This window comes from Macrobrachium rosenbergii, chromosome 11 (assembly GCF_040412425.1).
Source record: "Macrobrachium rosenbergii isolate ZJJX-2024 chromosome 11, ASM4041242v1, whole genome shotgun sequence".
Classification (NCBI taxonomy): Eukaryota; Metazoa; Arthropoda; class Malacostraca; order Decapoda; family Palaemonidae; genus Macrobrachium; species Macrobrachium rosenbergii.
Window position 1 is genome coordinate 17,994,903 of NC_089751.1, and position 12,232 is coordinate 18,007,134.

At 32.7% G+C, this 12,232-nt stretch overlaps 1 long non-coding RNA gene across 1 annotated transcript in view; it reads right to left on the bottom strand.

Annotated features, from left to right (window-relative positions):
- The window catches only part of LOC136843213 (uncharacterized), a 92,924-nt gene that overhangs the window by 29,731 nt on the left and 50,961 nt on the right, over positions 1 to 12,232 (bottom strand). The window lies entirely within an intron of this gene.

Consider the following 12,232-nt stretch of genomic DNA (forward strand, 5'->3'; position numbering starts at 1 on the left):
ACAGCTCTCCTAGGGCTGGCCCGAAGGATTAGACTTATTTTACGTGGCTAAGAACCAACTGGTTACATAGCAACGGGACCTACAGTTTATTGTGGGATCCGAACCACATTATAGCGAGAAATGAATTTCTATCACCAGAAATAAATTCCTCTAATTCTTCATTGGCCGGCCGGAGAATCGAACGCAGGTCCACCAAGGTGGTAACCGAGAACGATATCGACCCATCCAACGAGGAACTTTGTAAAACCTCATAGTTGTACAATGAGATAATCGTTAGGACAGGGTGGAATGTAAGATGGAAAAAAGAGGTACAGTAAAAGGGATGAAAGGGGTTGCATCAAGAGGCCGAAGCGATGATTCTAAGAGCCTTAAGTAATGCCTAAATTGCACCGCGTGAAGTGCGCTAATGGCACTACAAGTAAGAGAATGCTTCAATAGACGTTTATCTTCATATCTAACATAGGCTTCAAGAAGACTACAGCAAAAATAATGTGGAAAGATGTACATAACAGTCTCTCCATCCAAAAAATGATGAATAAAAGAAAAGGCAGCAAGACAGGCACATACGTAAAGCTCAAGAAAAGTTAATTTTACTAATGGAACAGAGCAGTCGGGAATGAAATTAGAAGTGAGAAAAAGTCATGAGCCCAAAATACACACCACTCTCTACAAAAATAACAATGAAACTTCCGACAACTGTTTTGTATTATACCTAAGAGGGCCAAATAAATATTACTAAAACCTCGTTTGAAGTCTATATGAAGTTTTTACGCATAACTGTACACCCCTTGACCAGCAGTGCTAGGAGGGAGTACTTGTAATGTGACTACATTTCCTGAAAACGACAATCAAAAGTGACAGTATAAACATATCTGAATAAACAAAGGTTCCCTTCATCAGAAATAATCTAATGTACCGTATTTTTAGCAGCTTTCATTATATTTTCTTTTCTATTTGCCCTACAACGAACCAAGAAGTGAAGTTTCAGTGGCTCTATTCCTTCTTATACATTACACTCATTGTTTTCATAAGTAATCAGTTTCATTGTATTAGGCAATAATTTCTCTTCCATGAGAGTCTGGAAGGAATGGACAAAGAGAGTGTTATGTTAAGAGAATAGCAAGTGATCCAGCAGCATTATTAAGCCATTTTTTGGGGAATAGAAAACGAGAAAATTCCATAACACTTGAGTAACGGGAAGTTATCAGTCCTAAAATTAAAAGTAAAATTATTGGGCTTCAGGCTGTTCTGTGTGCAATTAATGGTGCAAGTCTATACAATGCAGCCTTGGAAAGAAATTTTATGGGATTTTCGATGATATAAGGTGCAGTTTTTACTCAGGTATAGACTGTCAAATCCAAGATGGACGCTGATTAAGAATTGTCCTTTAACTTAGTTTCTATTTCCTTATTGTTAGCGAGAGAAACAATGCAATGTGAATTTTTTGGAGATAGGCATTAAAAGCTCGGTGTCTAATTGATATTATGTTAATATTGTTCGGTAAACTTGAGTTAGCTTTAAAGGATGAAGACTGGTATAGCTGTTCAAGGAATTAGTAAATATATCAGCTGATGGTGAGATGAGAGAGGGTGAGTTACAGAACAAGGGACACATTGAGAGAGATGTGAATGAGAAACTTGATGTGACTATGGAAGATCTATATGGAATATATGACTATCTTAATGAACTAACTTTCCTTTATGGTAGTAAAGTATCGATGTTAACACAAACTCTTGAATCGCAACTTTCATTTACCTCAAAATTTTATTTCCTATCCTAAACATCCTCAACAGTCTTATCTCTATTAATAATTAATTATAGTTTTTTTTGGGGTCCACGTGTGCCACTTAGAGCTCTTTCCTTTTGAGGTGCTTTAAAACTTTTAACATAAGTATTTCTTTACAAACTAACTATTGTTATCCTCGCCCTCTGTTTTACTTATCAGAACACCATATATATGCTATAATATATATATATATAATATATATATATATATATATATATATATATATATATATATATATATATATATATATATATATATATATATATAAACATATTCCGTATATATATATATATATGTCAAAACTTATAACTCTTACAGTTTAACTCTTACAGTTTCCGCTCTCTCTCCTGCCTTTACACAACGGAAAAATAATTGTCCTGCCACCATGGGCGTTACGTATCGTTTCAAAGCTCAGACCAAGGTACTTTCACGCTGCATCCTAATATAGAGACGAACGAATGTGTGTGTGTTTTTCAACGTTGCACGAAACTGAGATATCATAACACAAGACTAAAATAATGCATACTACCATTCTGACAGAAATATGTGAAAATGATGGCAGAGTAAATTTCAGGAATCTTTTTCCTCCTGCCATTCCTCCTGCTCTTCATCTTCCCTTTCTTCTCTAGGAATACGGAGCAACTTGAGTCCATTAGCGGGTGACTATTTACGTGCCATGGGGTTTCCTGGAAGTTAAGATATGAAGGGCATCTTATCTCAGGCTAACTCGTCGGTTTTGCAACCTCCGAAAAATATTTGCCCAAATTTTCATACTGCGGAAATCATTTTATTCCTGTCTCTCTGTTCGTAGGCATCTGCACAGAATTTACAAAATAATGTTTTAAATATACAGTGTATGGTGAACGATTTCTGTCATAATTGCTTTTGTTAAGATGCCTTGGTATTTATCGTCATGCTGCTTTCAAGAAAAGATGTGTGTGTATGTATGTATATATATATATATATATATATATATATATATATATATATATATATATATATATATATATATATATATATATATATATATATATATATATATATATATATAGTGTGTGTATGTATATATATGCTGCATATAAATACACATGTATATATGTATAACTGAATCAATAAAATATGAAACGCTATGAATAAGTGAATAAAGGTAAAATCCACGAAGGAAAGGGAAACACTGGAGTGTTTCGAGGCCTTTCGACTGTCTGTCGTCCTTACATAGCAGACTGAAGAAATATAAAAGTAAGTTTACAAAGAAAGCTCATGTAAATGACAGATGGGGATTACAAAGGAAAAAATATGTACCTGGAATCCAACACAATTGAAGAATTAGTATAACTGCCAAAACAGGGTTAAATATTTAAGAGGTTTTACAAAGGTTTAGGATCAACCGTTCAGAAGCAGGGACAGGACAATTAAAAGATTATACAAGGGGGTGACTGACCACCAAAAAATATTTTACTACAACAAAATAATTATCTTTTTTTTGTAAACAATGGCAATTTTTGCAAGATGAACATTTTTACAAATAAAAAATTATATTAAACATACGAATACATATAGGGTAACTAATTTGTAATTAAGTCAGTGATTTTATCTTTTAGATCATTCTTGAACATTTTTCTAATACAGGGGTCCAAATAATACATGCCAGAGCTAAGGTTAAAATTACAGCTGGAAGTAAGCTGGATAATAGCGGACTCCAAAAGATTTCTTTGTGAACTACTGCACGATCCTACATGAAACAGAGATACGTAAGAAACTATAGTAAGTCAAAGGAATGTGTGTATGTGTGTTTTAGCAGCCCGCTCTTGGTTATGTAATGAGAGACATACGTGTATCATTCGAAAAAGTGAAAGAGAGAGACACGGAGACAAGTTGACAGAGAGAATGATAGTCTACTTTGCTTAAGCTTAAAGAAAAGGAGATAGTCCAAATGTCGCAAGACAAAACAGAAGCGACTCAAGAATTCCTTTTAAACTAAACCAGAGGTGAAACTCGCTAATGATATGCAAATAGATGGTGTTATGTTGATGATATTCTTTTTTCTTGTAAAGCAGCACAACACGTGGTTATGTGTCCTTCTCCAGCTGCTACTGCTAAAACAATGCTTTTCGTTCACTGCAGCAGAATGGGTCATATTTCTGAAAGGGTAACATATATGTTTATGCCTTTGCCTTTTGGGATCAGTAGGTTAAAACATAAAGGTTTTGTTCTGAGGGTATTCCCAATAGGTTACTTGAAATTCTTTCGGGTTAGGCTGAAGTATAAAGTAACATATATTTTAAAGAATTTGCGTATTCATTATTAAATACAATTTCTAAAATTTGTGGGAAATTGACTGGACAACGACATTAAAATACGGCTCTAAAAATAATAAACCAAATTCGTTGTAAATGAAGATACGTGCAAAAATGGAATTAAAGTATTATAAACAAGGATTTGGTCTTACTGGATAGTACTTAATTTAAGAAACAATGATGTATTGGAAAGTATTCTAGGAGTGTAAAATGGCCATTATAGTACTAAGATAGAGTTTCTTATTTTTATTGTTTGAAAGGAAGGAATACACTTTAACACCAGAGAAATCCAATGCCTTTAAGATCAAGGCCCAAAACTAAACGCAAAAAAGAATCTCAAAGAAAGTACAAAAGAAATCTAGATAAATGCTTCTCACTTTTCCTCTTATCCCTTGAGTGTACACATCCTGAGATATGAAACAAGATTTTAATTTTCTTGTGCATCCTGAACGGCCCAATAGAGAATTTGGAATGCCTTATGGACATGTCGTGCAAATGCCATTGCAATTGTTTTTTTTTTCAATGAATATCATGCTTCTTTTTTTTATCCTGAACGCAAACACAATAAAAAAGGGAACAAACCGGTTGCGGGTTACAAAACTTATCGTAAGTTCGCAAGATAATGAGGACGTATCTGATAGAACTAAACTGGAGACTGCAAAAGTTTACGTAGAAGAGGAAAGCCTAAGTACTCCGTTAGGGGAAAGGTAATTTTGAAGGTAAATGGCCGCAACAGATCAACAACCAACTTCAAATTCGTGGCCAAATTCTGCCACAGGGAGAGCACTAAAAGTTCATACCCGCACTCGTTGTCTCTGCAAAATGACTGGAAAATAAAAAGCACCTGTTGAGGAGTTTCACTGCAAGCCTATCGACTTTGATTCTGAGAATTCAATTGGATCCACAAAAATTGCACTGAGACAGCCACAAAATTATTCTTAGCCAGAAGTTTAATAGCTAGAATCATCGCTGAAGGATCAAGCATGAGTCAGTTTGACAAAACTGAAAGGATTAGAACATTCCATTAATACCAGCAGTGCGTGCCTAAGTTGCCTTAGAATGTGATTTTAATTTGGCAACAGCAGTAACTTTTGTAGACTAAACTGAACCAAGGAGGAAACTTTCTTCTAACAGCGTGTCAGTATGACAGCAGTGAAGCAGTGATACACAGTAATCTGAGAAAGCAGAATTCACTAAATGACGCTGCGCTTCTTACTTTAGAGACTTTGCCTAGTCGAGACGATATCGCTACAATCACCAGTTGTTGGGTATCGTATGGTACAAAGTTTTTCTTTATTTTTCTGTTTTTCTTATGATAGAAAGTAAAATGCCATTACCTCTGGAATAACTCATCGCGTTAAAATGTAATTAAATTCATGTATTGTTAAATTATAACAGCATTCGCAGTGCGACAGATCTGGGAATGGACATGTAGGAAAATTAATATTTGATCACTCCATTTTTCCAGTTAGTCTCCAGTGTCAAGTCTTTACATTTTTTTCATGATTTCTGAACAGAATTATGCTAAGACCAACAGGATAGAGAGTTTGGCGGACGGGCATTCACGTTTTCCATGAATCTTATTATTTCATTCCAATATCGCTCATTTCCTTTATTAAATCTGTGCTTGTTCAGTTTTCCATTTTACTGTCAGGAGTTCGGGAGGCAATTATTTTTCACGAATTTATAAATGCAAAGACTAAAAACTTTTAAGTTTCCTTGTGTCGTACTTGCATATTTTTATCCCTTTATCATCATGATATATATATATATATATATATATATATATATATATATATATATATATATATATATATAAATAAACACACACACACACACATATATATATGTATATATATAATTTTTATCCCTTTATCATGATGATATATATATATATATATATATATATATATATATATATATATATATATATATATATATATATATATATATATACATACATATATATAAACACACACACACACACACACACACACACACATATATATATATATATATATATATATATATATATATATAATTTTTTGGGTGCGTGTGGATGATTATATTACCCACAATGCCCTCCTAGCTTCTCAAATTCTTGCCACATTTTGGATACGCCTGTCACTGCGAAGGCCAAGTTCCTTCAGAATTCCTTTACATTCCTGAGAGTAAATCTTAGGCACTGTGGTGAAAAGCATATAAACAAAGTTTGAAGAGTTCTGGGATCTAAGAGGGCATTGTGGTCATTACAATTATATTTGTATTTGGTAAATAAATGACTACTATATTCTAATATATATATATATATATATATATATATATATATATATATATATATATATATATATATATATATATATACATACTGTATATAGGCTATATATATACAATTTATAGATATATATATATATATAATACACACACACATATATATATATATAATGTATATATATATATATATATATATATATATATTTAATATTTCGAGAGTAATAAACTGTACACACAAAAGACACACCCATATATATATATATATATATATATATATATATATATATATATATATATATATATATATGTACATATACATATATATAATATATATGTGTGCATATACAGTATATATATATATATATATATATACATATATATATATATATATATATATATATATATATATATATATATATATATATATATATATATATATATATATATCCTCGAACTGTTAAATTCTTACAAACAATTAGGAATACATACTGTGTTTTATACAAATTGATGAATGATACAAGGTAAAGTCTTTTGTGGTTTGAGCGACTATTGTTTAGATCCAAACAATGACTGGCTCACATGGCACTGAAACAATGAAATATTAGCGAACTTAATGAGACATTTAATATTGAAACTACATTTTTTTTTTTAGAACTAAGTAATGAGTAATTATCCTAAAATATGAATATATTATTTCCATAATTTATAAGAGAAAATATAATTCTACGATTCGTTGTTTTGATATTGTATTTTCATAAATCATTAATAAAGAAATAAGATGAACATGCAGATTAACAAAAACCAGAAAGTTTAGGGAGTCTCTTTCTTGTTAATCATCTTCTTACCTTTCTCATAGATATTAATTACATTCGCGGTATACTGAACAGCCTTTAACTTTCATTTAAGTAGCTGAAATATAACTTCAGTGCCTTTTCTAATCATTCCTCATTATACTTTGAAATCTCTCTCTCTCTCTCTCTCTCTCTCTCTCTCTCTCTCTCTCTCTCTCTCTCTCTCTCTCATTAAAATAAATATACCATTGCAATAAGTCATGCAGAGACTGTTAACTTCAAAGCTGGAAGATTTAATTTTCCCAAAAGATGGGAGTGACCAAACCCGGAGATGAATAATTAAGAAGAGAAAAAGTTAACTGCGCACGTTTTCATTAAAACATCAAAACAACCGTTTAGAATTTCATATGTATATAACGCAATTTTACATCACAGCATATTTTCCCACCTGAGCATTGCTTGCGTTTACTTTTTCTCGGAATTATCTATATCCATTTGATATAAATATTCTTATCTATGCAATTATCTTTCTACCCGAATTCTACTTTAATTCATATTTGATGTTGATTAAATTGTGTGTGTGTGTGTGTTTTTTTTGGAGGCCTAACTGAAAATACAATACTACTAGAAGACTGGAGAAATAGGGGATGGAATTTGAAGTAAAACCTAGACATACTCATCTTGGAAGACTTAAAGTTTATTGAATTAACAGAGATCGAAGGAAACAGGATTTCCACAGTTAGCTCGCGTCACCACCCCATATTAATAGGAAGAAGGAAGAAAGAGTTCAAGCTGATTATTGATTAAAATTTCAGTAGCCAGGGATATTTTGTGACTGAACTTCATACATTTTTTTAGGAAGCTAGTGGTAAATTAAATTAAAAACGAGCATCAAAGTAGGTAAGGTCATTGCTGATGAAAATGTTTTCAGCATGATTAAATTCCCACATAAATGCATTAATAATGTATCAGTAAAGTGTGATAAAGCCAAGGTTGCTGATTCCTATCTTTTGAAATGTTAACATGCCCTCACTAAAATCTGCAGCTTTGAATTCATGTAGAAACGTAATAAACCACATGGAGAGTTGAACACAAATTGCATGAACATATTATTATCCTATGACGACATGTGAAGCGCGCAGCATAATCCTAATTTTCGCCGAAAGAAAATTGTAATATTTAGTTGAATTTCGCCGAATATTCGGTTCCGAAGCAATTTCTCGCCGAGACCAGGGCTTTAATAAAGGAATTCCGGCTACGTCACAAAATTTCCGCTTACTGACCGTCTCTCAATTAAAGCCAATCAGCGAGCAAATTGATCAGTTTCCGGCCACCTCCTGATAATGACGGGCGAAGGCGCAGTCGCTACCTAGAGTCAACGAACGTTCAGTTTTGCTGAAAATAAATTGCTAGGTAGCCCCGGATTTCTCAACCGCTGACAAACAGTAATAAAAGCATTGCTAATAATTGCAATAAAAGATCTACATGTTGCTTAAGCGCTATTAATGTTTGATTACGAGTATACACTCATGTTTTCTTAAGAATGATTTACCTGATTAAATATGAATTTAAGTATTTGGCAGGCAAATCCTTTAATGAGACCCAGATGTGGCATTACGCTACTCGAGTTATATTGTTGAAAATATTTTATAACAATCTGTCCATTTGTTTTGATTTTAATTGACTCCTGTGTCCCGGGTGCTGCACTGAGAGTGGTCGAAATTCTTCAAGTTAGTCAAGATAAAACGAGAAAAAACAAATAACTCCACATGGGTGTGTATTATTATTATTATTATTATTATTATTATTATTATTATTATTATTATTATTATTATTATTATTTTTGTGTGCTTTCAAGTTTTTTTGGTTGGTAGGATTACTCAATTAGTCATGCACGGATTTTTAAGAAAATTCTATGAAATACAGGAGTTCTGTTTAGGAAAAAAAAAAGTATATAATTTTTAAGGATAACAGACCTTTTTGGTGTTAGACTGATCTCTCTTGGCACAGGTTTATTGTCCCTAAAATTCCTTGTTTCGATGAATATCTTCAATCAAGATTTATTTATAAAAAAAAAAAGCAATTTCAGAAAAAAATGCATTGCTGCAACCATCACATTTTTACTTTAACTGATGAAGGATGGCTGATACACTATTTAAAAACAAGGTCGCCATTTCAGTCATACAACTGAGCCTAATCAGTCATATTCTTACTATTCATATATTGCATCAGTCACCTATATCTTTTACTTATTCATGTACCCCAAAGAGGTCAAGATCCTTTTGCCCTTGCAGTTCAAGTTCCCACCATTCAAAATCAATTTCAATTTTTCATATCCCTTCCGGTTTTATGTACAAAGAGAAAGAAGCTCTACAGGATTTGGTTTGTCTTTTGACTTATGACAAGGTATTGGGCATCATCTTCCTATACATATAATAGTCTAAAACTAATTATTCTAATTTTGATGCCTAATTTTTTCATTACTGTCTATTCTTTTGTTTCATACTTATTCCCGCTCAATATTCATACCATAACCTGACACTAATAAATAACGCTTATGGCATATTTTGGGACAGTCCAATTGTACCCATTTTTGGCAGCATTTTATAGCCCGAATTTATTTCCATGTTTTTTCACTGCTGAAATGACGTTTTATGAACCCGTAGTAAGTTTTCCCAGTTGAATTACAAAATAAATATATATTCAGTGACGACGAAAAACTTCAGTTCTCAAAATCTCTGGATAAGGATTAATTTCCCAGGGGGAAACGCCTAAAAGGAATCCATGCACTTGGGAAAATAGAACAAGCTCAAAAATATATAAAGGTAAAGCAGAACTTATTGTATTCGTGTCGAGTTTAATATTACTCGTCCTCTTAGGAATTTGTAGGGTCCCACCGAGTGTGTACAGTTCAATAAGAATAACCCTCATCTTTAATTTTTCTTACTTTAAGACAAAATATTGATAAAAATATTAAATTCCATCTTTCATAGTTTCTTGGCTTTTTTACATTAGATGTTTTAATGCGGCAATTAAAATTACTATGTATCTTACAGGGCTGAACTTGACGCTAGAAGTTAGTGATAATTGTTAATCAGTTGTCATACATGCGCCCTGGAAAATATATGAAACCATTTCTTCTTTTCAGTTTTCTGAAAAGAAAACTATTTTGCTGGCTTTGTCTGTCCGTCCGCACTTTTTTCTGCCCGCACTTTTTCTGTCCCCCCCTTTAATCTTAAAAACTACCGACGCTAGAGGGCTGCAAATTGGTATGTTGATCATCCCCCCTTCAATCATCAGACATATCAAATTGCAGCCCTCTAGCCTCAGTAGTTTTTATTTTATTTAAAGTTAAAGTTAGCCATAATCGTGTTTCTGGCAACGATATAGGCCCGGCCACCACCGGGCCGTGGTTAAAGTTTCATGGGCCGCGGCTCATACAGCATTATACCGAGACCACCGAAAGATGGATCTATTTTCGGTGGCCTTGATTATACGGTGTGCAGAAAACTCGATTGCACCGAAGAAACTTTGGTGCATTTTTTACTTGTTTTATATTTATGTCGATTACTGAAAAACACAAATTTTACTTTACAACGCCAGCGGCTTTATTTTAAGCACCACGTTAAACATTGCACTTAATTGCAGTTGTTGTGAGAAGATTTACTCAAAGTGTGAGATCGTGAGTAGCTGAGAGAGCCTTATTCTTCGACATCAGCAAAATTATCATCTTATGAAATGACAAAAACTAGTCTAATATAGACAGTATGAATGGTTAAACTTTTTTAATAATCTGGGAGACAACGTTTTAAAAATTACTAGTTGCCAGGAAATTAGTAATATAATGATCGAGATTATAAACTATATGAAACTCACTAAATATTTAAAAGTTTTATATTTCCTTAGCTAGTGGCTTAAACTACTAAAAGCTTTTATATGAAGCAAAAAAGTAGGTTGATATATGTAGAATGCCTGAAATGAACTTTAATAGTGGTATTGAATATTTGACCTATTACTTAGAAAGCGCATTGGTTTCTGCTTATTGTAAGCTCATGTATCTTCCATAATTTTATTTTTATCTTGATATTTTTAATTAGGCAATATCGCGATTGACGCTTCCATCAGTAAGTCATGGGAATTTTTATATCTTACTTAGTGCCCACTACTACAGAAACCTGTCAGGAAAATTTGCCACGAATAACTCCACATATTTCTTGGGATGACACGTGTTTAATGATCAACGTTACATAAACTTATTTTAAGGGAAATCATGAATAGAAGGTAGAATACATTCATATTATGGTTAGGAAGGGTTTAGCTTCGTTCTAGTTCTGAAAATTTATTACGGTCTATCAACCATTTCCAGCCCTTAATAGATAATAATATATGCGTTTAATGTATCCGAATTTACATAATTTTTGCTTGTTTTCATAAAATGATTTAAGTACAGTTCACAAGAAATTATGTATCAGACTTCATAATTTTAAGCGAGAGACTTTGCAATTTATGAATCACTATAGCCAGCCATTTAATCCGACATACGATGCAGGGGTATAACAGGGAATGATAGATGTTCTTTAATCTTGCATATTCATATATTGTAATAAAAATGTGATGAGTGGCAGTGGACAGAAGTGACCTTAATAAAAGGGTACTTCACACAAAATGTTAGTGAAGTAATGCAAGTTTCTCTTTAAGTCCAGTATTGCCTTGACAGTTAAAGGGTACCAATGCAAAGATATGAAATGGTAAAATTGGTTAAACAATTAATGCAGACTAGTTAGGTTATTGGATTTAAAGAGGTAACAGCCCAAAAATTGCAATATTTTCTCAAAACGTATTTCATAATAATACAGTTAGTTAAATTGTTTTCTGGGATTTGGTCAGACATTACCATTCTTGAAGAGTTGTACTGGATTGACATATAGAATAGGGATAACGGACTTAATGCTAAATAATGGGTTCTTGGCTTCCTCTCAGTTTGAGGATAATGGTGAATATTGAGAAGAGATATGTTCGTTGCGGCGCAACAGGGCACAATCTAGATGCCAGAGTGAATTGCGCTTTATGTGATAATCAACTCT